The 24,340-nt window shown below is 39.8% G+C and overlaps 43 non-coding genes and 10 pseudogenes across 43 annotated transcripts; all 53 read right to left on the bottom strand.

Moving 5' to 3' along the window:
- Positions 1-62: 62 nt before the first annotated feature.
- On the bottom strand, positions 63-181 carry LOC146017642 (5S ribosomal RNA). The gene has a single exon (XR_014450508.1). It is a non-coding gene; the product is annotated as a 5S ribosomal RNA (ribosomal RNA).
- A 345-nt stretch (positions 182-526) lies between these two features.
- On the bottom strand, positions 527-645 carry LOC146013056 (5S ribosomal RNA). Its single transcript, XR_014446043.1, has one exon. It is a non-coding gene; the product is annotated as a 5S ribosomal RNA (ribosomal RNA).
- Positions 646-990: 345 nt separating this feature from the next.
- On the bottom strand, positions 991-1,109 carry LOC146013055 (5S ribosomal RNA). Its single transcript, XR_014446042.1, has one exon. It is a non-coding gene; the product is annotated as a 5S ribosomal RNA (ribosomal RNA).
- Positions 1,110-1,454: 345 nt separating this feature from the next.
- Positions 1,455-1,573, bottom strand: LOC146016335 (5S ribosomal RNA). Its single transcript, XR_014449231.1, has one exon. It is a non-coding gene; the product is annotated as a 5S ribosomal RNA (ribosomal RNA).
- A 345-nt stretch (positions 1,574-1,918) lies between these two features.
- LOC146011001 (5S ribosomal RNA) lies at positions 1,919-2,037 on the bottom strand (annotated as a pseudogene).
- Positions 2,038-2,382: 345 nt separating this feature from the next.
- LOC146014055 (5S ribosomal RNA) lies at positions 2,383-2,501 on the bottom strand. The gene has a single exon (XR_014447014.1). It is a non-coding gene; the product is annotated as a 5S ribosomal RNA (ribosomal RNA).
- A 345-nt stretch (positions 2,502-2,846) lies between these two features.
- LOC146014139 (5S ribosomal RNA) lies at positions 2,847-2,965 on the bottom strand. The gene has a single exon (XR_014447093.1). It is a non-coding gene; the product is annotated as a 5S ribosomal RNA (ribosomal RNA).
- A 345-nt stretch (positions 2,966-3,310) lies between these two features.
- On the bottom strand, positions 3,311-3,429 carry LOC146010789 (5S ribosomal RNA; annotated as a pseudogene).
- A 283-nt stretch (positions 3,430-3,712) lies between these two features.
- LOC146014377 (5S ribosomal RNA) lies at positions 3,713-3,831 on the bottom strand. The gene has a single exon (XR_014447330.1). It is a non-coding gene; the product is annotated as a 5S ribosomal RNA (ribosomal RNA).
- Positions 3,832-4,177: 346 nt separating this feature from the next.
- LOC146014864 (5S ribosomal RNA) lies at positions 4,178-4,296 on the bottom strand. Its single transcript, XR_014447805.1, has one exon. It is a non-coding gene; the product is annotated as a 5S ribosomal RNA (ribosomal RNA).
- A 345-nt stretch (positions 4,297-4,641) lies between these two features.
- Positions 4,642-4,760, bottom strand: LOC146017634 (5S ribosomal RNA). The gene has a single exon (XR_014450501.1). It is a non-coding gene; the product is annotated as a 5S ribosomal RNA (ribosomal RNA).
- A 345-nt stretch (positions 4,761-5,105) lies between these two features.
- On the bottom strand, positions 5,106-5,224 carry LOC146010413 (5S ribosomal RNA; annotated as a pseudogene).
- Positions 5,225-5,569: 345 nt separating this feature from the next.
- Positions 5,570-5,688, bottom strand: LOC146015110 (5S ribosomal RNA). Its single transcript, XR_014448041.1, has one exon. It is a non-coding gene; the product is annotated as a 5S ribosomal RNA (ribosomal RNA).
- Positions 5,689-6,033: 345 nt separating this feature from the next.
- On the bottom strand, positions 6,034-6,152 carry LOC146011060 (5S ribosomal RNA; annotated as a pseudogene).
- A 345-nt stretch (positions 6,153-6,497) lies between these two features.
- LOC146013054 (5S ribosomal RNA) lies at positions 6,498-6,616 on the bottom strand. Its single transcript, XR_014446041.1, has one exon. It is a non-coding gene; the product is annotated as a 5S ribosomal RNA (ribosomal RNA).
- Positions 6,617-6,961: 345 nt separating this feature from the next.
- Positions 6,962-7,080, bottom strand: LOC146016622 (5S ribosomal RNA). Its single transcript, XR_014449507.1, has one exon. It is a non-coding gene; the product is annotated as a 5S ribosomal RNA (ribosomal RNA).
- A 344-nt stretch (positions 7,081-7,424) lies between these two features.
- LOC146016606 (5S ribosomal RNA) lies at positions 7,425-7,543 on the bottom strand. Its single transcript, XR_014449492.1, has one exon. It is a non-coding gene; the product is annotated as a 5S ribosomal RNA (ribosomal RNA).
- Positions 7,544-7,891: 348 nt separating this feature from the next.
- On the bottom strand, positions 7,892-8,010 carry LOC146016040 (5S ribosomal RNA). Its single transcript, XR_014448943.1, has one exon. It is a non-coding gene; the product is annotated as a 5S ribosomal RNA (ribosomal RNA).
- Positions 8,011-8,356: 346 nt separating this feature from the next.
- On the bottom strand, positions 8,357-8,475 carry LOC146015493 (5S ribosomal RNA). The gene has a single exon (XR_014448413.1). It is a non-coding gene; the product is annotated as a 5S ribosomal RNA (ribosomal RNA).
- A 345-nt stretch (positions 8,476-8,820) lies between these two features.
- LOC146010724 (5S ribosomal RNA) lies at positions 8,821-8,939 on the bottom strand (annotated as a pseudogene).
- A 345-nt stretch (positions 8,940-9,284) lies between these two features.
- LOC146016802 (5S ribosomal RNA) lies at positions 9,285-9,403 on the bottom strand. Its single transcript, XR_014449680.1, has one exon. It is a non-coding gene; the product is annotated as a 5S ribosomal RNA (ribosomal RNA).
- A 345-nt stretch (positions 9,404-9,748) lies between these two features.
- On the bottom strand, positions 9,749-9,867 carry LOC146016076 (5S ribosomal RNA). Its single transcript, XR_014448978.1, has one exon. It is a non-coding gene; the product is annotated as a 5S ribosomal RNA (ribosomal RNA).
- Positions 9,868-10,212: 345 nt separating this feature from the next.
- Positions 10,213-10,331, bottom strand: LOC146014772 (5S ribosomal RNA). The gene has a single exon (XR_014447716.1). It is a non-coding gene; the product is annotated as a 5S ribosomal RNA (ribosomal RNA).
- A 344-nt stretch (positions 10,332-10,675) lies between these two features.
- LOC146016362 (5S ribosomal RNA) lies at positions 10,676-10,794 on the bottom strand. Its single transcript, XR_014449256.1, has one exon. It is a non-coding gene; the product is annotated as a 5S ribosomal RNA (ribosomal RNA).
- Positions 10,795-11,139: 345 nt separating this feature from the next.
- Positions 11,140-11,258, bottom strand: LOC146014364 (5S ribosomal RNA). Its single transcript, XR_014447314.1, has one exon. It is a non-coding gene; the product is annotated as a 5S ribosomal RNA (ribosomal RNA).
- A 346-nt stretch (positions 11,259-11,604) lies between these two features.
- On the bottom strand, positions 11,605-11,723 carry LOC146017469 (5S ribosomal RNA). The gene has a single exon (XR_014450339.1). It is a non-coding gene; the product is annotated as a 5S ribosomal RNA (ribosomal RNA).
- A 345-nt stretch (positions 11,724-12,068) lies between these two features.
- On the bottom strand, positions 12,069-12,187 carry LOC146013053 (5S ribosomal RNA). Its single transcript, XR_014446040.1, has one exon. It is a non-coding gene; the product is annotated as a 5S ribosomal RNA (ribosomal RNA).
- A 347-nt stretch (positions 12,188-12,534) lies between these two features.
- Positions 12,535-12,653, bottom strand: LOC146014862 (5S ribosomal RNA). Its single transcript, XR_014447804.1, has one exon. It is a non-coding gene; the product is annotated as a 5S ribosomal RNA (ribosomal RNA).
- A 345-nt stretch (positions 12,654-12,998) lies between these two features.
- LOC146017633 (5S ribosomal RNA) lies at positions 12,999-13,117 on the bottom strand. The gene has a single exon (XR_014450500.1). It is a non-coding gene; the product is annotated as a 5S ribosomal RNA (ribosomal RNA).
- A 345-nt stretch (positions 13,118-13,462) lies between these two features.
- LOC146010411 (5S ribosomal RNA) lies at positions 13,463-13,581 on the bottom strand (annotated as a pseudogene).
- Positions 13,582-13,926: 345 nt separating this feature from the next.
- Positions 13,927-14,045, bottom strand: LOC146015109 (5S ribosomal RNA). Its single transcript, XR_014448040.1, has one exon. It is a non-coding gene; the product is annotated as a 5S ribosomal RNA (ribosomal RNA).
- A 345-nt stretch (positions 14,046-14,390) lies between these two features.
- LOC146011059 (5S ribosomal RNA) lies at positions 14,391-14,509 on the bottom strand (annotated as a pseudogene).
- Positions 14,510-14,854: 345 nt separating this feature from the next.
- On the bottom strand, positions 14,855-14,973 carry LOC146013051 (5S ribosomal RNA). Its single transcript, XR_014446038.1, has one exon. It is a non-coding gene; the product is annotated as a 5S ribosomal RNA (ribosomal RNA).
- A 345-nt stretch (positions 14,974-15,318) lies between these two features.
- Positions 15,319-15,437, bottom strand: LOC146016621 (5S ribosomal RNA). Its single transcript, XR_014449506.1, has one exon. It is a non-coding gene; the product is annotated as a 5S ribosomal RNA (ribosomal RNA).
- A 344-nt stretch (positions 15,438-15,781) lies between these two features.
- LOC146016604 (5S ribosomal RNA) lies at positions 15,782-15,900 on the bottom strand. Its single transcript, XR_014449490.1, has one exon. It is a non-coding gene; the product is annotated as a 5S ribosomal RNA (ribosomal RNA).
- Positions 15,901-16,248: 348 nt separating this feature from the next.
- LOC146016038 (5S ribosomal RNA) lies at positions 16,249-16,367 on the bottom strand. The gene has a single exon (XR_014448941.1). It is a non-coding gene; the product is annotated as a 5S ribosomal RNA (ribosomal RNA).
- Positions 16,368-16,713: 346 nt separating this feature from the next.
- On the bottom strand, positions 16,714-16,832 carry LOC146015492 (5S ribosomal RNA). Its single transcript, XR_014448412.1, has one exon. It is a non-coding gene; the product is annotated as a 5S ribosomal RNA (ribosomal RNA).
- Positions 16,833-17,177: 345 nt separating this feature from the next.
- Positions 17,178-17,296, bottom strand: LOC146010723 (5S ribosomal RNA; annotated as a pseudogene).
- A 345-nt stretch (positions 17,297-17,641) lies between these two features.
- Positions 17,642-17,760, bottom strand: LOC146016801 (5S ribosomal RNA). Its single transcript, XR_014449679.1, has one exon. It is a non-coding gene; the product is annotated as a 5S ribosomal RNA (ribosomal RNA).
- A 345-nt stretch (positions 17,761-18,105) lies between these two features.
- On the bottom strand, positions 18,106-18,224 carry LOC146016075 (5S ribosomal RNA). The gene has a single exon (XR_014448977.1). It is a non-coding gene; the product is annotated as a 5S ribosomal RNA (ribosomal RNA).
- Positions 18,225-18,569: 345 nt separating this feature from the next.
- On the bottom strand, positions 18,570-18,688 carry LOC146014771 (5S ribosomal RNA). The gene has a single exon (XR_014447715.1). It is a non-coding gene; the product is annotated as a 5S ribosomal RNA (ribosomal RNA).
- Positions 18,689-19,032: 344 nt separating this feature from the next.
- On the bottom strand, positions 19,033-19,151 carry LOC146016358 (5S ribosomal RNA). The gene has a single exon (XR_014449254.1). It is a non-coding gene; the product is annotated as a 5S ribosomal RNA (ribosomal RNA).
- A 345-nt stretch (positions 19,152-19,496) lies between these two features.
- On the bottom strand, positions 19,497-19,615 carry LOC146014352 (5S ribosomal RNA). The gene has a single exon (XR_014447300.1). It is a non-coding gene; the product is annotated as a 5S ribosomal RNA (ribosomal RNA).
- A 346-nt stretch (positions 19,616-19,961) lies between these two features.
- On the bottom strand, positions 19,962-20,080 carry LOC146015076 (5S ribosomal RNA). Its single transcript, XR_014448008.1, has one exon. It is a non-coding gene; the product is annotated as a 5S ribosomal RNA (ribosomal RNA).
- A 345-nt stretch (positions 20,081-20,425) lies between these two features.
- LOC146017113 (5S ribosomal RNA) lies at positions 20,426-20,544 on the bottom strand. The gene has a single exon (XR_014449987.1). It is a non-coding gene; the product is annotated as a 5S ribosomal RNA (ribosomal RNA).
- A 345-nt stretch (positions 20,545-20,889) lies between these two features.
- On the bottom strand, positions 20,890-21,008 carry LOC146016334 (5S ribosomal RNA). The gene has a single exon (XR_014449230.1). It is a non-coding gene; the product is annotated as a 5S ribosomal RNA (ribosomal RNA).
- Positions 21,009-21,353: 345 nt separating this feature from the next.
- Positions 21,354-21,472, bottom strand: LOC146010410 (5S ribosomal RNA; annotated as a pseudogene).
- A 345-nt stretch (positions 21,473-21,817) lies between these two features.
- On the bottom strand, positions 21,818-21,936 carry LOC146013050 (5S ribosomal RNA). Its single transcript, XR_014446037.1, has one exon. It is a non-coding gene; the product is annotated as a 5S ribosomal RNA (ribosomal RNA).
- Positions 21,937-22,281: 345 nt separating this feature from the next.
- Positions 22,282-22,400, bottom strand: LOC146014137 (5S ribosomal RNA). The gene has a single exon (XR_014447092.1). It is a non-coding gene; the product is annotated as a 5S ribosomal RNA (ribosomal RNA).
- A 345-nt stretch (positions 22,401-22,745) lies between these two features.
- LOC146017315 (5S ribosomal RNA) lies at positions 22,746-22,864 on the bottom strand. The gene has a single exon (XR_014450193.1). It is a non-coding gene; the product is annotated as a 5S ribosomal RNA (ribosomal RNA).
- Positions 22,865-23,209: 345 nt separating this feature from the next.
- LOC146016309 (5S ribosomal RNA) lies at positions 23,210-23,328 on the bottom strand. The gene has a single exon (XR_014449205.1). It is a non-coding gene; the product is annotated as a 5S ribosomal RNA (ribosomal RNA).
- A 345-nt stretch (positions 23,329-23,673) lies between these two features.
- Positions 23,674-23,792, bottom strand: LOC146016486 (5S ribosomal RNA). Its single transcript, XR_014449378.1, has one exon. It is a non-coding gene; the product is annotated as a 5S ribosomal RNA (ribosomal RNA).
- A 345-nt stretch (positions 23,793-24,137) lies between these two features.
- On the bottom strand, positions 24,138-24,256 carry LOC146011334 (5S ribosomal RNA; annotated as a pseudogene).
- Between the last annotated feature and the right edge of the window lie 84 nt (positions 24,257-24,340).

The raw sequence follows: 24,340 nt of genomic DNA, 5'->3' as shown, positions 1-24,340 counted from the left end.
AAATAAAAAGTTTCCAATTTAAATAGCTAGAGAATAAAAACAATTTGCCTGTAATGTGAAAAAACCTACAGCATCTGGTGTTCCCATGTGGTCTCCCACCCAAGTACTAACCAGGCCCAACACTGCTTAGCTTCCAAGATCAGACGAGATTGGGCCTATCCAATGTGGTATGGCTGTAGTTGAGATACAGGCACTTTTTTGCCCTCTTCTACTTCTATCACCAGGTAAGCTAATAAAAAAGTTTCCTAACTGTATTGGCTTACTGAAAAAAATCATGTGTTGGTAATGTAAAAAGACCTACAGGACATGATATTAGCAGGGTGTCTTAAATTAAACTACTAAAGAGGCTCAACACTGTTTAGCTGCCAAAAGCAGTTGGAATTGGGCCTAAACAGTTTGGTATGTCTTTAGGTGATGGCTATTGTGTCTGTTTGACCTCTTCCAAATGTCTGTGCTGGCAATAAAAAGATAAAATTTCCTATTTAAATAGCTAGAGAATAAAAACAATTTGCCAGTAATGTGAAAAAACCTACAGCACCTGGTGTTCCCATGTGGTCTCCCACCCAAGTACTAACCAGGCCCAACACTGCTTAGCTTCCAAGATCAGACGAGATTGGGCCTATCCAATGTGGTATGGCTGTAGGTGAGTCAAAGGCACATTTTTGCCCTCTTCTACTTCTATCACCATGTAAGCTAATACAAAAGTTTCCTAACTGTATTGGCTTACTGAAAAAAATCATGTGTTGGTAATGTAAAAAGACCTACAGGACATGATATTAGCAGGGGGTCTTAAATTAAACTACTAAAGAGGCTCAACACTGTTTAGCTGCCAAAAGCAGTTGGAATTGAGCCTAAACAGTGTGGTAAGTCTTTAGGTGATGGCTATTGTGTCTGTTTGACCTCTTCCAAATGTCTGTGCTGGCAATAAAAAGAAAAAGTTTCATATTTAAATAGCTAGAGAATAAAAACAATTTGCCAGTAATGTGAAAAAACCTACAGCACCTGGTGTTCCCATGTGGTCTCCCACCCAAGTACTAACCAGGCCCAACACTGCTTAGCTTCCAAGATCAGACGAGATTGGGCCTATCCAATGTGGTATGGCTGTAGGTGAAATACAGGCACTTTTTTGCCCTCTTCTACTTCTATCACCAGGTAAGCTAATAAAAAAGTTTGCTAACTGTATTGGATTACTGAAAAAAATCATGTGTTGGTAATGTAAAAAGACCTACAGGACATGATATTTGCAGGGGGTCTTAAATTAAACTACTAAAGAGGCTCAACACTGTTTAGCTGCCAAAAGCAGTTGGAATTGGGCCTAAACAGTGTGGTATGTCTTTATGTGATGGCTATTGTGTCTGTTTGACCTCTTCCAAATGTCTGTACTGGCAATAAAAACAAAAAGTTTCCAATTTAAATAGCTAGAGAATAAAAACAATTTGCCAGTAATGTGAAAAAACCTACAGCACCTGGTGTTCCCATGTGGTCTCCCACCCAAGTACTAACCATGCCCAACACTGCTTAGCTTCCAAGATCAGACGAGATTGGGCCTATCCAATGTGGTATGGCTGTAGGTGAGTTAAAGCCACATTTTTGCCCTCTTCTACTTCTATCACCAGGTAAGCTAATACAAAAGTTTCCTAACTGTATTGGCTTACTGAAAAAAATCATGTGTTGGTAATGTAAAAAGACCTACAGGACATGATATTAGCAGGGGGTCTTAAATTAAACTACAAAAGAGGCTCAACACTGTTTAGCTGCCAAAAGCAGTTGGAATTGAGCCTAAACAGTGTGGTAAGTCTTTAGGTGATGGCTATTGTGTCTGTTTGACCTCTTCCAAATGTCTGTGCTGGCAATAAAAAGAAAAAGTTTCCAATATAAATAGCTAGAGAATAAAAACAATTTGCCTGTAATGTGAAAAAACCTACAGCACCTGGTGTTCCCATGTGGTGTCCCACCCAATTACTAACCAGGCCCAACACTGCTTAGCTTCCAAGAACAGACGAGATTGGGCCTATCCAATGTGGTATGGCTGTAGGTGTAATAAAGGCACTTTTTTGCCCTCTTCTACTTCTATCACCAGGTAAGCTAATAAAAAAGTTTCCTAACTGTATTGGCTTACTGAAAAAAATCATGTGTTGGTAATGTAAAAAGACCTACAGGACATGATATTAGCAGGGGGTCTTAAATTAAACTACTAAAGAGGCTCAACACTGTTTAGCTGCCAAAAGCAGTTGGAATTGGGCCTAAACAGTGTGGTAAGTCTTTAGGTGATGGCTATTGTGTCTGTTTGACCTCTTCCAAATGTCTGTACTGGCAATAAAAAGAAAAAGTTTCCAATTTAAATAGCTAGAGAATAAAAACAATTTGCCTGTAATGTGAAAAAACCTACAGCACCTGGTGTTCCCATGTGGTCTCCCACCCAAGTACTAATCAGGCCCAACACTGCTTAGCTTCCAAGATCAGACGAGATTGGGCCTATCCAATGTGGTATGGCTGTAGGTGAGATACAAGCACTTTTTTGCCCTCTTCTACTTCTATCACCAGGTAAGCTAATAAAAAAGTTTCCTAACTGTATTGGCTTACTGAAAAAAATCATGTGTTGGTAATGTAAAAAGACCTACAGGACATGATATTAGCAGGGGGTCTTAAATTAAACTACTAAAGAGGCTCAACACTGTTTAGCTGCCAAAAGCAGTTGGAATTGGGCCTAAACAGTGTGGTAAGTCTTTAGGTGATGGCTATTGTGTCTGTTTGACCTCTTCCAAATGTCTGTACTGGCAATAAAAAGAAAAAGTTTCAAATTTAAATAGCTAGAGAATAAAAACAATTTGCCAGTAATGTGAAAAAACCTACAGCACCTGGTGTTCCCATGTGGTCTCCCACCCAAGTACTAACCAGGCCCAACACTGCTTAGCTTCCAAGATCAGACGAGATTGGGCCTATCCAATGTGGTATGACTGTAGGTGAGATACAGGCACTTTTTTGCCCTCTTCTACTTCTATCACAAGGTAAGCTAATAAAAAAGTTTCCTAACTGTATTGGCTTACTGAAAAAAATCATGTGTTGGTAATGTAAAAAGACCTACAGGACATGATATTAGCAGGGGGTCTTAAATTAAACTACAAAAGAGGCTCAACACTGTTTAGCTGCCAAAAGCAGTTGGAATTGGGCCTAAACAGTGTGGTAAGTCTTTAGGTGATGGCTATTATGTCTGTTTGACCTCTTCCAAATGTCTGTACTGGCAATAAAAAGAAAAAGTTTCCAATTTAAATAGATAGAGAATAAAAACAATTTGCCTGTAATGTGAAAAAACCTACAGCACCTGGTGCTCCCATGTGGTCTCCCACCCAATTACTAACCAGGCCCAACACTGCTTAGCTTCCAAGAACAGACGAGATTGGGCCTATCCAATGTGGTATGGCTGTAGGTGAAATACAGGCACTTTTTTGCCCTCTTCTACTTCTATCACCAGGTAAGCTAATAAAAAAGTTTCCTAACTTAGAAGGGGGTCTTAAATTAAACTACAAAAGAGGCTCAACACTGTTTAGCTGCCAAAAGCAGTTGGAATTGAGCCTAAACAGTGTGGTAAGTCTTTAGGTGATGGCTATTGTGTCTGTTTGACCTCTTCAAAATGTCTGTGCTGGCAATAAAAAGAAAAAGTTTCCAATTTAAATAGCTAGAGAATAAAAACAATTTGACAGTAATGTGAAAAAACCTACAGCACCTGGTGTTCCCAGGTGGACTCCCACCCAAGTACTAACCAGGCCCAACACTGCTTAGCTTCCAAGATCAGACGAGATTGGGCCTATCCAATGTGGTATGGCTGTAGGTGAGATACAGGCACTTTTTTGCCCTCTGCTACTTCTATCACCAGGTAAGCTAATAAAAAAGTTTCCTAACTGTATTGGCTTACTTAAAAAAAATCATGTGTTGGTAATGTAAAAAGACCTACAGGACATGATATTAGCAGGGGGTCTTAAATTAAACTACTAAACAGGCTCAACACTGTTTAGCTGCCAAAAGCAGTTGGAATTGGGCCTAAACAGTGTGGTAAGTCTTTAGGTGATGGCTATTGTGTCTGTTTGACCTCTTCCAAATGTCTGTACTGGCAATAAAAAGAAAAAGTTTCCAATTTAAATAGATAGAGAATAAAAACAATTTGCCTGTAATGTGAAAAAACCTACAGCACCTGGTGCTCCCATGTGGTCTCCCACCCAAGTACTAATCAGGCCCAACACTGCTTAGCTTCCAAGATCAGACGAGATTGGGCCTATCCAATGTGGTATGGCTGTAGGTGAGATACAGGCACTTTTTTGCCCTCTTCTACTTCTATCACCAGGTAAGCTAATAAAAAAGTTTCCTAACTGTATTGGCTTACTGAAAAAAATCATGTGTTGGTAATGTAAAAAGACCTACAGGACATGATATTAGCAGCGAGTCTTAAATTAAACTACTAAAGAGGCCCAACACTGTTTAGCTGCCAAAAGCAGTTGGAATTGGGCCTAAACAGTGTGGTAAGTCTTTAGGTGACGGCTATTGTGTCTGTTTGACCTCTTCCAAATGTCTGTACTGGCAATAAAAATAAAAAGTTTCCAATTTAAATAGCTAGAGAATAAAAACAATTTGCCTGTAATGTGAAAAAACCTACAGCATCTGGTGCTCCCATGTGGTCTCCCACCCAAGTACTAACCAGGCCCAACATTGCTTAGCTTCCAAGATCAGACGAGATTGGGCCTATCCAATGTGGTATGGCTGTAGTTGAGATACAGGCACTTTTTTGCCCTCTTCTACTTCTATCACCAGGTAAGCTAATACAAAAGTTTCCTAACTGTATTGGCTTACTGAAAAAAATCATGTGTTGGTAATGTAAAAAGACCTACAGGACATGATATTAGCAGGGGGTCTTAAATTAAACTACAAAAGAGGCTCAACACTGTTTAGCTGCCAAAAGCAGTTGGAATTGAGCCTAAACAGTGTGGTAAGTCTTTAGGTGATGGCTATTGTGTCTGTTTGACCTCTTCCAAATGTCTGTGCTGGCAATAAAAAGAAAAAGTTTCCAATATAAATAGCTAGAGAATAAAAACAATTTGCCTGTAATGTGAAAAAACCTACAGCACCTGGTGTTCCCATGTGGTCTCCCACCCAATTACTAACCAGGCCCAACACTGCTTAGCTTCCAAGAACAGACGAGATTGGGCCTATCCAATGTGGTATGGCTGTAGGTGAAATACAGGCACTTTTTTGCCCTCTTCTACTTCTATCACCAGGTAAGCTAATAAAAAAGTTTGCTAACTGTATTGGATTACTGAAAAAAATCATGTGTTGGTAATGTAAAAAGACCTACAGGACATGATATTAGCAGGGGGTCTTAAATTAAACTACTAAAGAGGCTCAACACTGTTTAGCTGCCAAAAGCAGTTGGAATTGGGCCTTAACAGTGTGGTAAGCCTTTATGTGATGGCTATTGTGTCTGTTTGACCTCTTCCAAATGTCTGTACTGGCAATAAAAAGGAAAAGTTTCCAATTTAAATAGCTAGAGAATAAAAACAATTTGCCAGTAATGTGAAAAAACCTACAGCACCTGGTGTTCCCATGTGGTCTCCCACCCAAGTACTAACCAGGCCCAACACTGCTTAGCTTCCAAGACCAGACGAGATTGGGCCTATCCAATGTGGTATGGCTGTAGGTGAGTTAAAGCCACTTTTTTGCCCTCTTCTACTTCTATCACCAGGTAAGCTAATACAAAAGTTTCCTAACTGTATTGGCTTACTGAAAAAAATCATGTGTTGGTAATGTAAAAAGACCTACAGGACATGATATTAGCAGGGGGTCTTAAATTAAACTACAAAAAAGGCTCAACACTGTTTAGCTGCCAAAATCAGTTGGAATTGAGCCTAAACAGTGTGGTAAGTCTTTAGGTGATGGCTATTGTGTCTGTTTGACCTCTTCCAAATGTCTGTGCTGGCAATAAAAAGAAAAAGTTTCCAATATAAATAGCTAGAGAATAAAAACAATTTGCCTGTAATGTGAAAAAACCTACAGCACCTGGTGTACCCATGTGGTCTCCCACCCAATTACTAACCAGGCCCAACACTGCTTAGCTTCCAAGAACAGATGAGATTGGGCCTATCCAATGTGGTATGGCTGTAGGTTTAATACAGGCACTTTTTTGCCCTCTTCTACTTCTATCACCAGGTAAGCTAATAAAAAAGTTTCCTAACTGTATTGGCTTACTGAAAAAAATCATGTGTTGGTAATGTAAAAAGACCTACAGGACATGATATTAGCAGGGGGTCTTAAATTAAACTACTAAAGAGGCTCAACACTGTTTAGCTGCCAAAAGCAGTTGGAATTGGGCCTAAACAGTGTGGTAAGTCTTTAGGTGATGGCTATTGTGTCTGTTTGACCTCTTCCAAATGTCTGTACTGGCAATAAAAAGAAAAAGTTTCCAATTTAAATAGCTAGAGAATAAAAACAATTTGCCTGTAATGTGAAAAAACCTACAGCACCTGGTGTTCCCATGTGGTCTCCCACCCAAGTACTAACCAGGCCCAACACTGCTTAGCTTCCAAGATCAGACGAGATTGGGCCTATCCAATGTGGTATGGCTGTAGGTGAGATACAGGCACTTTTTTGCCCTCTTCTACTTCTATCACCAGGTAAGCTAATAAAAAAGTTTCCTAACTGTATTGGCTTACTGAAAAAAATCATGTGTTGGTAATGTAAAAAGACCTATAGGACATGATATTAGCAGGGGGTCTTAAATTAAACTACTAAAGAGGCTCAACACTGTTTAGCTGCCAAAAGCAGTTGGAATTGGGCCTAAACAGTGTGGTAAGTCTTTAGGTGATGGCTATTGTGTCTGTTTGACCTCTTCCAAATGTCTGTACTGGCAATAAAAAGAAAAAGTTTCAAATTTAAATAGCTAGAGAATAAAAACAATTTGCCAGTAATGTGAAAAAACCTACAGCACCTGGTGTTCCCATGTGGTCTCCCACCCAAGTAGTAACCAGGCCCAACACTGCTTAGCTTCCAAGATCAGACGAGATTGGGCCTATCCAATGTGGTATGACTGTAGGTGAGATACAGGCACTTTTTTGCCTCTTCTACTTCTATCACAAGGTAAGCTAATAAAAAAGTTTCCTAACTGTATTGGCTTACTGAAAAAAATCATGTGTTGGTAATGTAAAAAGACCTACAGGACATGATATTAGCAGGGGGTCTTAAATTAAACTACAAAAGAGGCTCAACACTGTTTAGCTGCCAAAAGCAGTTGGAATTGGGCCTAAACAGTGTGATAAGTCTTTAGGTGATGGCTATTATGTCTGTTTGACCTCTTCCTAATGTCTGTACTGGCAATAAAAAGAAAAAGTTTCCAATTTAAATAGCTAGAGAATAAAAACAATTTGCCAGTAATGTGAAAAAACCTACAGCACCTGGTGTTCCCATGTGGTCTCCCACCCAAGTACTAACCAGGCCCAACACTGCTTAGCTTCCAAGATCAGACGAGATTGGGCCTATCCAATATGGTATGGCTGTAGTTGAGATACAGGCACTTTTTTTGCCCTCTTCTACTTCTATCACCAGGTAAGCTAATACAAAAGTTTCCTAACTGTATTGGCTTACTGAAAAAAATCATGTGTTGGTAATGTAAAAAGACCTACAGGACATGATATTAGAAGGGGGTCTTAAATTAAACTACAAAAGAGGCTCAACACTGTTTAGCTGCCAAAAGCAGTTGGAATTGAGCCGAAACAGTGTGGTAAGTCTTTAGGTGATGGCTAGTGTGTCTGTTTGACCTCTTCCAAATGTCTGTGCTGGCAATAAAAAGAAAAAGTTTCATATATATATATAGCTAGAGAATAAAAACAATTTGCCAGTAATGTGAAAAAACCTACAGCACCTGGTGTTCCCAGGTGGTCTCCCACCCAAGTACTAACCAGGCCCAGCACTGCTTAGCTTCCAAGATCAGACAAGATTGGGCCTATCCAATGTGGTATGGCTGTAGGTGAGATACAGGCACTTTTTTTGCCCTCTTCTACTTCTATCACCAGGTAAGCTAATACAAAAGTTTCCTAACTGTATTGGCTTACTGAAAAAAATCATGTGTTGGTAAAGTAAAAAGACCTACAGGACATGATATTAGCAGGGGGTCTTAAATTAAACTACTAAACAGGCTCAACACTGTTTAGCTGCCAAAAGCAGTTGGAATTGGGCCTAAACAGTGTGGCAAGTCTTTAGGTGATGGCTATTGTGTCTGTTTGACCTCTTCCAAATGTCTGTACTGGCAATAAAAAGAAAAAGTTTCCAATTTAAATAGCTAGAGAATAAAAACAATTTGACTGTAATGTGAAAAAACCTACAGCACCTGGTGTTCCCATGTGGTCTCCCACCCAAGTACTAACCAGGCCCAACACTGCTTAGCTTCCAAGATCAGACGAGATTGGGCCTATCCAATGTGGTATGGCTGTATGTGAGAAACAAGCACTTTTTTGCCCTCTTCTACTTCTATCACCAGGTAAGCTAATAAAAAAGTTTCCTAACTGTATTGGCTTACTGAAAAAAATCATGTGTTGGTAATGTAAAAAGACCTACAGGACATGATATTAGCAGGGAGTCTTAAATTAAACTACTAAAGAGGCCCAACACTGTTTAGCTGCCAAAAGCAGTTGGAATTGGGCCTAAACAGTGTGGTAAGTCTTTAGGTGATGGCTATTGTGTCTGTTTGACCTCTTCCAAATGTCTGTGCTGGCAATAAAAAGAAAAAATTTCCAATTTAAATAGCTAGAGAATAAAAACAATTTGCCAGTAATGTGAAAAAACCTACAGCACTTGGTGTTCCCAGGTGGTCTCCCACCGAAGTACTAACCAGGCCCAACACTGCTTAGCTTCCAAGATCAGACGAGATTCGGCCTATCCAATGTGGTATGGCTGTAGGTGAGATACAGGCACTTTTTTGCCCTCTTCTACTTCTATCACCAGGTAAGCTAATACAAAAGTTTCCTAACTGTATTGGCTTACTGAAAAAAATCATGTGTTGGTAATGTAAAAAGACCTACAGGACATGATATTAGCAGGGGGTCTTAAATTAAACTACTAAACAGGCTCAACACTGTTTAGCTGCCAAAAGCAGTTGGAATTGGGCCTAAACAGTGTGGTAAGTCTTTAGGTGATGGCTATTGTGTCTGTTTGACCTCTTCCAAATGTCTGTACTGGCAATAAAAAGAAAAAGTTTCCAATTTAAATAGCTAGAGAATAAAAACAATTTGCCTGTAATGTGAAAAAACCTACAGCAACTGGTGTTCCCATGTGGTCTCCCACCCAAGTACTAACCAGGCCCAACACTGCTTAGCTTCCAAGATCAGACGAGATTGGGCCTATCCAATGTGGTATGGCTGTAGGTGAGATACAGGCACTTTTTTGCCCTCTTCTACTTCTATCACCAGGTAAGCTAATAAAAAAGTTTCCTAACTGTATTGGCTTACTGAAAAAAATCATGTGTTGGTAATGTAAAAAGACCTACAGGACATGATATTAGCAGGGGGTCTTAAATTAAACTACTAAACAGGCTCAACACTGTTTAGCTGCCAAAAGCAGTTGGAATTGGGCCTAAACAGTGTGGTAAGTCTTTAGGTGATGGCTATTGTGTCTGTTTGACCTCTTCCAAATGTCTGTACTGGCAATAAAAAGAAAAAGTTTCCAATTTAAATAGCTAGAGAATAAAAACAATTGGCCAGTAATGTGAAAAAACGTACAGCACCTGGTGTTCCCATGTGGTCTCCCACCCAAGTACTAACCAGGCCCAACACTGCTTAGCTTCCAAGATCAGACGAGATTGGGCCTATCCAATGTGGTATGGCTGTAGGTGAGATACAGGCACTTTTTTGACCTCTTCTACTTCTATCACCAGGTAAGCTAATACAAAAGTTTCCTAACTGTATTGGCTTACTGAAAAAAATCATGTGTTGGTAATGTAAAAAGACCTACAGGACATGATATTAGCAGGGGGTCTTAAATTAAACTACTAAACAGGCTCAACACTGTTTAGCTGCCAAAAGCAGTTGGAATTGGGCCTAAACAGTTTGGTAAGTCTTTAGGTGATGGCTATTGTGTCTGTTTGACCTCTTCCAAATGTCTGTGCTGGCAATAAAAAGATAAAGTTTCCTATTTAAATAGCTAGAGAATAAAAACAATTTGCCAGTAATGTGAAAAAACCTACAGCACCTGGTGTTCACATGTGGTCTCCCACCCAAGTACTAACCAGGCCCAACACTGCTTAGCTTCCAAGATCAGACGAGATTGGGCCTATCCAATGTGGTATGGCTGTAGGTGAGTTAAAGGCACTTTTTTGCCCTCTTCTACTTCTATCACCAGGTAAGCTAATACAAAAGTTTCCTAACTGTATTGGCTTACTGAAAAAATCATGTGTTGGTAATGTAAAAAGACCTACAGGACATGATATTAGCAGGGGATCTTAAATTAAACTACTAAAGAGGCTCAACACTGTTTAGCTGCCAAAAGCAGTTAGAATTGGGCCTAAACAGTGTGGTAAGTCTTTAGGTGATGGCTATTGTGTCTGTTTGACCTCTTCCAAATGTCTGTGCTGGCAATAAAAAGAAAAAGTTTCCTACTTAAATAGCTAGAGAATAAAAACAATTTGCCTGTAATGTGAAAAAACCTACAGCACCTGGTGTTCCCATGTGGTCTCCCACCCAAGTACTAACCAGGCTCAACACTGCTTAGCTTCCAAGATCAGACGAGATTGGGCCTATCCAATGTGGTATGGCTGTAGGTGAGTTAAAGCCACTTTTTTGCCCTCTTCTACTTCTATCACCAGGTAAGCTAATACAAAAGTTTCCTAACTGTATTGGCTTACTGAAAAAAATCATGTGTTGGTAATGTAAAAAGACCTACAGGACATGATATTAGCAGGGGGTCTTAAATTAAACTACAAAAGAGGCTCAACACTGTTTAGCTGCCAAAAGCAGTTGGAATTGAGCCTAAACAGTGTGGTAAGTCTTTAGGTGATGGCTATTGTGTCTGTTTGACCTCTTCCAAATGTCTGTGCTGGCAATAAAAAGAAAAAGTTTCCAATTTAAATAGCTAGAGAATAAAAACAATTTGCCAGTAATGTGAAAAAACCTACAGCACCTGGTGTTCCCAGGTGGTCTCCCACCCAAGTACTAACCAGGCCCAACACTGCTTAGCTTCCAAGATCAGACGAGATTGGGCCTATCCAATGTGGTATGGCTGTAGGTGAGATACAGGCACTTTTTTGCCCTCTTCTACTTCTATCACCAGGTACGCTAATAAAAAAGTTTCCTAACTGTATTGGCTTACTTAAAAAAAATCATGTGTTGGTAATGTAAAAAGACCTACAGGACATGATATTAGCAGGGGGTCTTAAATTAAACTACTAAAGAGCCTCAACACTGTTTAGCTGCCAAAAGCAGTTGGAATTGAGCCTAAACAGTGTGGTAAGTCTTTAGGTGATGGCTATTGTGTCTGTTTGACCTCTTCCAAATGTCTGTGCTGGCAATAAAAAGAAAAAGTTCCCAATATAAATAGCTAGAGAATAAAAACAATTTGCTTGTAATGTGAAAAAACCTACAGCACCTGTTGTTCCCATGTGGTCTCCCACCCAAGTACTAACCAGGCCCAACACTGCTTAGCTTCCAAGAACAGACGTGATTGGGCCTATCCAATGTGGTATGGCTGTAGGTGAAATATGGGCAATTTTTTGCCCTCTTCTACTTCTATCACCAGGTAAGCTAATAAAAAAGTTTCCTAACTGTATTGGCTTACTGAAAAAAATCATGTGTTGGTAATGTAAAAAGACCTACAGGACATGATATTAGCAGGGGGTCTTAAATTAAACTACTAAAGAGGCTCAACACTGTTTAGCTGCCAAAAGCAGTTGGAATTGGGCCTAAACAGTGTGGTAAGTCTTTAGGTGATGGCTATTGTGTCTGTTTGACCTCTTCCAAATGTCTGTACTGGCAATAAAAAGAAAAAGTTTCCAATTTAAATAGCTAGAGAATAAAAACAATTTGCCTGTAATGTGAAAAAACCTACAGCACCTGGTGTTCCCATGTGGTCTCCCACCCAAGTACTAACCAGGCCCAACACTGCTTAGCTTCCAAGATCAGACGAGATTGGGCCTATCCAATGTGGTATGGCTGTAGGTGAGATACAGGCACTTTTTTGCCCTCTGCTACTTCTATCACCAGGTAAGCTAATAAAAAAGTTTCCTAACTGTATTGGCTTACTTAAAAAAAATCATGTGTTGGTAATGTAAAAAAAACCTACAGGACATGATATTAGCAGGGGGTCTTAAATTAAACTACTAAACAGGCTCAACACTGTTTAGCTGCCAAAAGCAGTTGGAATTGGGCCTAAACAGTGTGGTAAGTCTTTAGGTGATGGCTATTGTGTCTGTTTGACCTCTTCCAAATGTCTGTACTGGCAATAAAAAGAAAAAGTTTCCAATTTAAATAGATAGAGAATAAAAACAATTTGCCTGTAATGTGAAAAAACCTACAGCACCTGGTGCTCCCATGTGGTCTCCCACCCAAGTACTAATCAGGCCCAACACTGCTTAGCTTCCAAGATCAGACGAGATTGGGCCTATCCAATGTGGTATGGCTGTAGGTGAGATACAGGCACTTTTTTGCCCTCTTCTACTTCTATCACCAGGTAAGCTAATAAAAAAGTTTCCTAACTGTATTGGCTTACTGAAAAAAATCATGTGTTGGTAATGTAAAAAGACCTACAGGACATGATATTAGCAGCGAGTCTTAAATTAAACTACTAAAGAGGCCCAACACTGTTTAGCTGCCAAAAGCAGTTGGAATTGGGCCTAAACAGTGTGGTAAGTCTTTAGGTGACGGCTATTGTGTCTGTTTGACCTCTTCCAAATGTCTGTACTGGCAATAAAAATAAAAAGTTTCCAATTTAAATAGCTAGAGAATAAAAACAATTTGCCTGTAATGTGAAAAAACCTACAGCATCTGGTGCTCCCATGTGGTCTCCCACCCAAGTACTAACCAGGCCCAACATTGCTTAGCTTCCAAGATCAGACGAGATTGGGCCTATCCAATGTGGTATGGCTGTAGTTGAGATACAGGCACTTTTTTGCCCTCTTCTACTTCTATCACCAGGTAAGCTAATACAAAAGTTTCCTAACTGTATTGGCTTACTGAAAAAAATCATGTGTTGGTAATGTAAAAAGACCTACAGGACATGATATTAGCAGGGGGTCTTAAATTAAACTACAAAAGAGGCTCAACACTGTTTAGCTGCCAAAAGCAGTTGGAATTGAGCCTAAACAGTGTGGTAAGTCTTTAGGTGATGGCTATTGTGTCTGTTTGACCTCTTCCAAATGTCTGTGCTGGCAATAAAAAGAAAAAGTTTCCAATATAAATAGCTAGAGAATAAAAACAATTTGCCTGTAATGTGAAAAAACCTACAGCACCTGGTGTTCCCATGTGGTCTCCCACCCAATTACTAACCAGGCCCAACACTGCTTAGCTTCCAAGAACAGACGAGATTGGGCCTATCCAATGTGGTATGGCTGTAGGTGAAATACAGGCACTTTTTTGCCCTCTTCTACTTCTATCACCAGGTAAGCTAATAAAAAAGTTTGCTAACTGTATTGGATTACTGAAAAAAATCATGTGTTGGTAATGTAAAAAGACCTACAGGACATGATATTAGCAGGGGGTCTTAAATTAAACTACTAAAGAGGCTCAACACTGTTTAGCTGCCAAAAGCAGTTGGAATTGGGCCTTAACAGTGTGGTAAGCCTTTATGTGATGGCTATTGTGTCTGTTTGACCTCTTCCAAATGTCTGTACTGGCAATAAAAAGGAAAAGTTTCCAATTTAAATAGCTAGAGAATAAAAACAATTTGCCAGTAATGTGAAAAAACCTACAGCACCTGGTGTTCCCATGTGGTCTCCCACCCAAGTACTAACCAGGCCCAACACTGCTTAGCTTCCAAGACCAGACGAGATTGGGCCTATCCAATGTGGTATGGCTGTAGGTGAGTTAAAGCCACTTTTTTGCCCTCTTCTACTTCTATCACCAGGTAAGCTAATACAAAAGTTTCCTAACTGTATTGGCTTACTGAAAAAAATCATGTGTTGGTAATGTAAAAAGACCTACAGGACATGATATTAGCAGGGGGTCTTAAATTAAACTACAAAAAAGGCTCAACACTGTTTAGCTGCCAAAATCAGTTGGAATTGAGCCTAAACAGTGTGGTAAGTCTTTAGGTGATGGCTATTGTGTCTGTTTGACCTCTTCCAAATGTCTGTGCTGGCAATAAAAAGAAAAAGTTTCCAATATAAATAGCTAGAGAATAAAAACAATTTGCCTGTAATGTGAAAAAACCTACAGCACCTGGTGTACCCATGTGGTCTCCCACCCAATTACTAACCAGGCCCAACACTGCTTAGCTTCCAAGAACAGATGAGATTGGGCCTATCCAATGTGGTATGGCTGTAGGTTTAATACAGGCACTTTTTTGCCCTCTTCTACTTCTATCACCAGGTAAGCTAATAAAAAAGTTTCCTAACTGTATTGGCTTACTGAAAAAAATCATGTGTTGGTAATGTAAAAAGACCTACAGGACATGATATTAGCAGGGGGTCTTAAATTAAACTACTAAAGAGGCTCAACACTGTTTAGCTGCCAAAAGCAGTTGGAATTGGGCCTAAACAGTGTGGTAAGTCTTTAGGTGATGGCTATTGTGTCTGTTTGACCTCTTCCAAATGTCTGTACTGGCAATAAAAAGAAAAAGTTTCCAATTTAAATAGCTAGAGAATAAAAACAATTTGCCTGTAATGTGAAAAAACCTACAGCACCTGGTGTTCCCATGTGGTCTCCCACCCAAGTACTAACCAGGCCCAACACTGCTTAGCTTCCAAGATCAGACGAGATTGGGCCTATCCAATGTGGTATGGCTGTAGGTGAGATACAGGCACTTTTTTGCCCTCTTCTACTTCTATCACCAGGTAAGCTAATAAAAAAGTTTCCTAACTGTATTGGCTTACTGAAAAAAATCATGTGTTGGTAATGTAAAAAGACCTACAGGACATGATATTAGCAGGGGGTCTTAAATTAAACTACTAAAGAGGCTCAACACTGTTTAGCTGCCAAAAGCAGTTGGAATTGGGCCTAAACAGTGTGGTAAGTCTTTAGGTGATGGCTATTGTGTCTGTTTGACCTCTTCCAAATGTCTGTACTGGCAATAAAAAGAAAAAGTTTCAAATTTAAATAGCTAGAGAATAAAAACAATTTGCCAGTAATGTGAAAAAACCTACAGCACCTGGTGTTCCCATGTGGTCTCCCACCCAAGTAGTAACCAGGCCCAACACTGCTTAGCTTCCAAGATCAGACGAGATTGGGCCTATCCAATGTGGTATGACTGTAGGTGAGATACAGGCACTTTTTTGCCTCTTCTACTTCTATCACAAGGTAAGCTAATAAAAAAGTTTCCTAACTGTATTGGCTTACTGAAAAAAATCATGTGTTGGTAATGTAAAAAGACCTACAGGACATGATATTAGCAGGGGGTCTTAAATTAAACTACAAAAGAGGCTCAACACTGTTTAGCTGCCAAAAGCAGTTGGAATTGGGCCTAAACAGTGTGATAAGTCTTTAGGTGATGGCTATTATGTCTGTTTGACCTCTTCCTAATGTCTGTACTGGCAATAAAAAGAAAAAGTTTCCAATTTAAATAGCTAGAGAATAAAAACAATTTGCCAGTAATGTGAAAAAACCTACAGCACCTGGTGTTCCCATGTGGTCTCCCACCCAAGTACTAACCAGGCCCAACACTGCTTAGCTTCCAAGATCAGACGAGATTGGGCCTATCCAATATGGTATGGCTGTAGTTGAGATACAGGCACTTTTTTTGCCCTCTTCTACTTCTATCACCAGGTAAGCTAATACAAAAGTTTCCTAACTGTATTGGCTTACTGAAAAAAATCATGTGTTGGTAATGTAAAAAGACCTACAGGACATGATATTAGAAGGGGGTCTTAAATTAAACTACAAAAGAGGCTCAACACTGTTTAGCTGCCAAAAGCAGTTGGAATTGAGCCGAAACAGTGTGGTAAGTCTTTAGGTGATGGCTAGTGTGTCTGTTTGACCTCTTCCAAATGTCTGTGCTGGCAATAAAAAGAAAAAGTTTCATATATATATATAGCTAGAGAATAAAAACAATTTGCCAGTAATGTGAAAAAACCTACAGCACCTGGTGTTCCCAGGTGGTCTCCCACCCAAGTACTAACCAGGCCCAGCACTGCTTAGCTTCCAAGATCAGACAAGATTGGGCCTATCCAATGTGGTATGGCTGTAGGTGAGATACAGGCACTTTTTTTGCCCTCTTCTACTTCTATCACCAGGTAAGCTAATACAAAAGTTTCCTAACTGTATTGGCTTACTGAAAAAAATCATGTGTTGGTAAAGTAAAAAGACCTACAGGACATGATATTAGCAGGGGGTCTTAAATTAAACTACTAAACAGGCTCAACACTGTTTAGCTGCCAAAAGCAGTTGGAATTGGGCCTAAACAGTGTGGCAAGTCTTTAGGTGATGGCTATTGTGTCTGTTTGACCTCTTCCAAATGTCTGTACTGGCAATAAAAAGAAAAAGTTTCCAATTTAAATAGCTAGAGAATAAAAACAATTTGACTGTAATGTGAAAAAACCTACAGCACCTGGTGTTCCCATGTGGTCTCCCACCCAAGTACTAACCAGGCCCAACACTGCTTAGCTTCCAAGATCAGACGAGATTGGGCCTATCCAATGTGGTATGGCTGTATGTGAGATACAAGCACTTTTTTGCCCTCTTCTACTTCTATCACCAGGTAAGCTAATAAAAAAGTTTCCTAACTGTATTGGCTTACTGAAAAAAATCATGTGTTGGTAATGTAAAAAGACCTACAGGACATGATATTAGCAGGGAGTCTTAAATTAAACTACTAAAGAGGCCCAACACTGTTTAGCTGCCAAAAGCAGTTGGAATTGGGCCTAAACAGTGTGGTAAGTCTTTAGGTGATGGCTATTGTGTCTGTTTGACCTCTTCCAAATGTCTGTGCTGGCAATAAAAAGAAAAAATTTCCAATTTAAATAGCTAGAGAATAAAAACAATTTGCCAGTAATGTGAAAAAACCTACAGCACTTGGTGTTCCCAGGTGGTCTCCCACCGAAGTACTAACCAGGCCCAACACTGCTTAGCTTCCAAGATCAGACGAGATTCGGCCTATCCAATGTGGTATGGCTGTAGGTGAGATACAGGCACTTTTTTGCCCTCTTCTACTTCTATCACCAGGTAAGCTAATACAAAAGTTTCCTAACTGTATTGGCTTACTGAAAAAAATCATGTGTTGGTAATGTAAAAAGACCTACAGGACATGATATTAGCAGGGGGTCTTAAATTAAACTACTAAACAGGCTCAACACTGTTTAGCTGCCAAAAGCAGTTGGAATTGGGCCTAAACAGTGTGGTAAGTCTTTAGGTGATGGCTATTGTGTCTGTTTGACCTCTTCCAAATGTCTGTACTGGCAATAAAAAGAAAAAGTTTCCAATTTAAATAGCTAGAGAATAAAAACAATTTGCCTGTAATGTGAAAAAACCTACAGCAACTGGTGTTCCCATGTGGTCTCCCACCCAAGTACTAACCAGGCCCAACACTGCTTAGCTTCCAAGATCAGACGAGATTGGGCCTATCCAATGTGGTATGGCTGTAGGTGAGATACAGGCACTTTTTTGCCCTCTTCTACTTCTATCACCAGGTAAGCTAATAAAAAAGTTTCCTAACTGTATTGGCTTACTGAAAAAAATCATGTGTTGGTAATGTAAAAAGACCTACAGGACATGATATTAGCAGGGGGTCTTAAATTAAACTACTAAACAGGCTCAACACTGTTTAGCTGCCAAAAGCAGTTGGAATTGGGCCTAAACAGTGTGGTAAGTCTTTAGGTGATGGCTATTGTGTCTGTTTGACCTCTTCCAAATGTCTGTACTGGCAATAAAAAGAAAAAGTTTCCAATTTAAATAGCTAGAGAATAAAAACAATTGGCCAGTAATGTGAAAAAACGTACAGCACCTGGTGTTCCCATGTGGTCTCCCACCCAAGTACTAACCAGGCCCAACACTGCTTAGCTTCCAAGATCAGACGAGATTGGGCCTATCCAATGTGGTATGGCTGTAGGTGAGATACAGGCACTTTTTTGACCTCTTCTACTTCTATCACCAGGTAAGCTAATACAAAAGTTTCCTAACTGTATTGGCTTACTGAAAAAAATCATGTGTTGGTAATGTAAAAAGACCTACAGGACATGATATTAGCAGGGGGTCTTAAATTAAACTACTAAACAGGCTCAACACTGTTTAGCTGCCAAAAGCAGTTGGAATTGGGCCTAAACAGTTTGGTAAGTCTTTAGGTGATGGCTATTGTGTCTGTTTGACCTCTTCCAAATGTCTGTGCTGGCAATAAAAAGATAAAGTTTCCTATTTAAATAGCTAGAGAATAAAAACAATTTGCCAGTAATGTGAAAAAACCTACAGCACCTGGTGTTCACATGTGGTCTCCCACCCAAGTACTAACCAGGCCCAACACTGCTTAGCTTCCAAGATCAGACGAGATTGGGCCTATCCAATGTGGTATGGCTGTAGGTGAGTTAAAGGCACTTTTTTGCCCTCTTCTACTTCTATCACCAGGTAAGCTAATACAAAAGTTTCCTAACTGTATTGGCTTACTGAAAAAATCATGTGTTGGTAATGTAAAAAGACCTACAGGACATGATATTAGCAGGGGATCTTAAATTAAACTACTAAAGAGGCTCAACACTGTTTAGCTGCCAAAAGCAGTTAGAATTGGGCCTAAACAGTGTGGTAAGTCTTTAGGTGATGGCTATTGTGTCTGTTTGACCTCTTCCAAATGTCTGTGCTGGCAATAAAAAGAAAAAGTTTCCTACTTAAATAGCTAGAGAATAAAAACAATTTGCCTGTAATGTGAAAAAACCTACAGCACCTGGTGTTCCCATGTGGTCTCCCACCCAAGTACTAACCAGGCTCAACACTGCTTAGCTTCCAAGATCAGACGAGATTGGGCCTATCCAATGTGGTATGGCTGTAGGTGAGTTAAAGCCACTTTTTTGCCCTCTTCTACTTCTATCACCAGGTAAGCTAATACAAAAGTTTCCTAACTGTATTGGCTTACTGAAAAAAATCATGTGTTGGTAATGTAAAAAGACTTACAGGACATGATATTAGCAGGGGGTCTTAAATTAAACTACAAAAGAGGCTCAACACTGTTTAGCTGCCAAAAGCAGTTGGAATTGAGCCTAAACAGTGTGGTAAGTCTTTAGGTGATGGCTATTGTGTCTGTTTGACCTCTTCCAAATGTCTGTGCTGGCAATAAAAAGAAAAAGTTTCCAATTTAAATAGCTAGAGAATAAAAACAATTTGCCAGTAATGTGAAAAAACCTACAGCACCTGGTGTTCCCAGGTGGTCTCCCACCCAAGTACTAACCAGGCCCAACACTGCTTAGCTTCCAAGATCAGACGAGATTGGGCCTATCCAATGTGGTATGGCTGTAGGTGAGATACAGGCACTTTTTTGCCCTCTTCTACTTCTATCACCAGGTACGCTAATAAAAAAGTTTCCTAACTGTATTGGCTTACTTAAAAAAAATCATGTGTTGGTAATGTAAAAAGACCTACAGGACATGATATTAGCAGGGGGTCTTAAATTAAACTACTAAAGAGCCTCAACACTGTTTAGCTGCCAAAAGCAGTTGGAATTGAGCCTAAACAGTGTGGTAAGTCTTTAGGTGATGGCTATTGTGTCTGTTTGACCTCTTCCAAATGTCTGTGCTGGCAATAAAAAGAAAAAGTTCCCAATATAAATAGCTAGAGAATAAAAACAATTTGCTTGTAATGTGAAAAAACCTACAGCACCTGTTGTTCCCATGTGGTCTCCCACCCAAGTACTAACCAGGCCCAACACTGCTTAGCTTCCAAGATCAGACGAGATTGGGCCTATCCAATGTGGTATGGCTGTAGGTGAGATACAGGCACTTTTTTGCCCTCTTCTACTTCTATCACCAGGTAAGCTAATAAAAAAGTTTCCTAACTGTATTGGCTTACTGAAAAAAATCATGTGTTGGTAATGTAAAAAGACCTACAGGACATGATATTAGCAGGGGGTCTTAAATTAAACTACTAAAGAGGATCAACACTGTTTAGCTGCCAAAAGCAGTTGGAATTGGGCCTAAACAGTGTGGTAAGTCTTTAGGTGATGGCTATTGTGTCTGTTTGACCTCTTCCAAATGTCTGTACTGGCAATAAAAAGAAAAAGTTTCCAATTTAAATAGCTAGAGAATAAAAACAATTTGCCAGTAATGTGAAAAAACCTACAGCACCTGGTGTTCCCATGTGGTCTCCCACCCAAGTACTAACCAGGCCCAACACTGCTTAGCTTCCAAGATCTGACGAGATTGGGCCTATCCAATGTGGTATGGCTGTAGGTGAGGTACAGGCACTTTTTTGCCCTCTTCTACTTCTATCACCAGGTAAGCTAATAAAAAAGTTTGCTAACTGTATTGGATTACTGAAAAAAATCATGTGTTGGTAATGTAAAAAGACCTACAGGACATGATATTAGCAGGGGGTCTTAAATTAAACTACTAAAGAGGCTCAACACTGTTTAGCTGCCAAAAGCAGTTGGAATTGGGCCTAAACAGTGTGGTAAGTCTTTATGTGATGGCTATTGTGTCTGTTTGACCTCTTCCAAATGTCTGTACTGGCAATAAAAAGAAAAAGTTTCCAATTTAAATAGCTAGAGAATAAAAACAATTTGCCAGTAATGTGAAAAAACCTACAGCACCTGGTGTTCCCATGTGGTCTCCCACCCAAGTACTAACCATGCCCAACACTGCTTAGCTTCCAAGATCAGACGAGATTGGGCCTATCCAATGTGGTATGGCTGTAGGTGAGTTAAAGCCACATTTTTGCCCTCTTCTACTTCTATCACCAGGTAAGCTAATACAAAAGTTTCCTAACTGTATTGGCTTACTGAAAAAAATCATGTGTTGGTAATGTAAAAAGACCTACAGGACATGATATTAGCAGGGGGTCTTAAATTAAACTACAAAAGAGGCTCAACACTGTTTAGCTGCCAAAAGCAGTTGGAATTGAGCCTAAACAGTGTGGTAAGTCTTTAGGTGATGGCTATTGTGTCTGTTTGACCTCTTCCAAATGTCTGTGCTGGCAATAAAAAGAAAAAGTTTCCAATATAAATAGCTAGAGAATAAAAACAATTTGCCTGTAATGTGAAAAAACCTACAGCACCTGGTGTTCCCATGTGGTCTCCCACCCAATTACTAACCAGGCCCAACACTGCTTAGCTTCCAAGAACAGACGAGATTGGGCCTATCCAATGTGGTATGGCTGTAGGTGTAATACAGGCACTTTTTTGCCCTCTTCTACTTCTATCACCAGGTAAGCTAATAAAAAAGTTTCCTAACTGTATTGGCTTACTGAAAAAAATCATGTGTTGGTAATGTAAAAAGACCTAAAGGACATGATATTAGCAGGGGGTCTTAAATTAAACTACTAAAGAGGCTCAACACTGTTTAGCTGCCAAAAGCAGTTGGAATTGGGCCTAAACAGTGTGGTAAGTCTTTAGGTGATGGCTATTGTGTCTGTTTGACCTCTTCCAAATGTCTGTACTGGCAATAAAAAGAAAAAGTTTCCAATTTAAATAGCTAGAGAATAAAAACAATTTGCCTGTAATGTGAAAAAACCTACAGCACCTGGTGTTCCCATGTGGTCTCCCACCCAAGTACTAACCAGGCCCAACACTGCTTAGCTTCCAAGATCAGACGAGATTGGGCCTATCCAATGTGGTATGGCTGTAGGTGAGATACAAGCACTTTTTTGCCCTCTTCTACTTCTATCACCAGGTAAGCTAATAAAAAAGTTTCCTAACTGTATTGGCTTACTGAAAAAAATCATGTGTTGGTAATGTAAAAAGACCTACAGGACATGATATTAGCAGGGGGTCTTAAATTAAACTACTAAAGAGGCTCAACACTGTTTATCTGCCAAAAGCAGTTGGAATTGGGCCTAAACAGTGTGGTAAGTCTTTAGGTGATGGCTATTGTGTCTGTTTGACCTCTTCCAATTGTCTGTACTGGCAATAAAAAGAAAAAGTTTCAAATTTAAATAGCTAGAGAATAAAAACAATTTGCCAGTAATGTGAAAAAACCTACAGCACCTGGTGTTCCCATGTGGTCTCCCACCCAAGTACTAACCAGGCCCAACACTGCTTAGCTTCCAAGATCAGACGAGATTGGGCCTATCCAATGTGGTATGACTGTAGGTGAGATACAGGCACTTTTTTGCCCTCTTCTACTTCTATCACAAGGTAAGCTAATAAAAAAGTTTCCTAACTGTATTGGCTTACTGAAAAAAATCATGTGTTGGTAATGTAAAAAGACCTACAGGACATGATATTAGCAGGGGGTCTTAAATTAAACTACAAAAGAGGCTCAACACTGTTTAGCTGCCAAAAGCAGTTGGAATTGGGCCTAAACAGTGTGGTAAGTCTTTAGGTGATGGCTATTATGTCTGTTTGACCTCTTCCAAATGTCTGTACTGGCAATAAAAAGAAAAAGTTTCCAATTTAAATAGCTAGAGAATAAAAACAATTTGCCAGTAATGTGAAAAAACCTACAGCACCTGGTGTTCCCATGTGGTCTCCCACCCAAGTATTAACCAGGCCCAACACTGCTTAGCTTCCAAGATCAGACGAGATTGGGCCTATCCAATGTGGTATGGCTGTAGTTGAGATACAGGCACTTTTTTGCCCTCTTCTACTTCTATCACCAGGTAAGCTAATACAAAAGTTTCCTAACTGTATTGGCTTACTGAAAAAAATCATGTGTTGGTAATGTAAAAAGACCTACAGGACATGATATTAGAAGGGGGTCTTAAATTAAACTACAAAAGAGGCTCAACACTGTTTAGCTGCCAAAAGCAGTTGGAATTGAGCCTAAACAGTGTGGTAAGTCTTTAGGTGATGGCTATTGTGTCTGTTTGACCTCTTCAAAATGTCTGTGCTGGCAATAAAAAGAAAAAGTTTCCAATTTAAATAGCTAGAGAATAAAAACAATTTGACAGTAATGTGAAAAAACCTACAGCACCTGGTGTTCCCAGGTGGACTCCCACCCAAGTACTAACCAGGCCCAACACTGCTTAGCTTCCAAGATCAGACGAGATTGGGCCTATCCAATGTGGTATGGCTGTAGTTGAGATACAGGCACTTTTTTGCCCTCTTCTACTTCTATCACCAGGTAAGCTAATAAAAAAGTTTCCTAACTGTATTGGCTTACTAAAAAAAATCATGTGTTGGTAATGTAAAAAGACCTACAGGACATGATATTAGCAGGGGGTCTTAAATTAAACTACTAAAGAGGCTCAACACTGTTTAGCTGCCAAAAGCAGTTGGAATTGGGCCTAAACAGTGTGGTAAGTCTTTAGGTGATGGCTATTGTGTCTGTTTGACCTCTTCCAAATGTCTGTGCTGGCAATAAAAAGAAAAAGTTTCCTATTTAAATAGCTAGAGAATAAAAACAATTTGCCAGTAATGTGAAAAAACCTACAGCACCTGGTGTTCCCATGTGGTCTCCCACCCAAGTACTAACCAGGCCCAACACTGCTAAGCTTCCAAGATCAGACGAGATTGGGCCTATCCAATGTGGTATGGCTGTAGGTGAGTTAAAGCCACTTTTTTGCCCTCTTCTACTTCTATCACCAGGTAAGCTAATACAAAAGTTTCCTAACTGTATTGGCTTACTGAAAAAAATCATGTGTTGGTAATGTAAAAAGACCTACAGGACATGATATTAGCAGGGGGTCTTAAATTAAACTACAAAAGAGGCTCAACACTGTTTAGCTGCCAAAAGCAGTTGGAATTGAGCCTAAACAGTGTGGTAAGTCTTTAGGTGATGGCTATTGTGTCTGTTTGACCTCTTCCAAATGTCTGTGCTGGCAATAAAAAGAAAAAGTTTCCAATATAAATAGCTAGAGAATAAAAACAATTTGCCTGTAATGTGAAAAAACCTACAGCACCTGGTGTTCCCATGTGGTCTCCAACCCAATTACTAACCAGGCCCAACACTGCTTAGCTTCCAAGAACAGACGAGATTGGGCCTATCCAATGTGGTATGGCTGTAGGTGAAATACAGGCACTTTTTTGCCCTCTTCTACTTCTATCACCAGGTAAGCTAATAAAAAAGTTTGCTAACTGTATTGGATTACTG

Source organism: Crinia signifera, chromosome 6, assembly GCF_055691185.1.
Source record: "Crinia signifera chromosome 6, ASM5569118v1, whole genome shotgun sequence".
NCBI lineage: Eukaryota > Metazoa > Chordata > Amphibia > Anura > Myobatrachidae > Crinia > Crinia signifera.
This window is presented reverse-complemented; position numbering and strand designations above follow the sequence as displayed.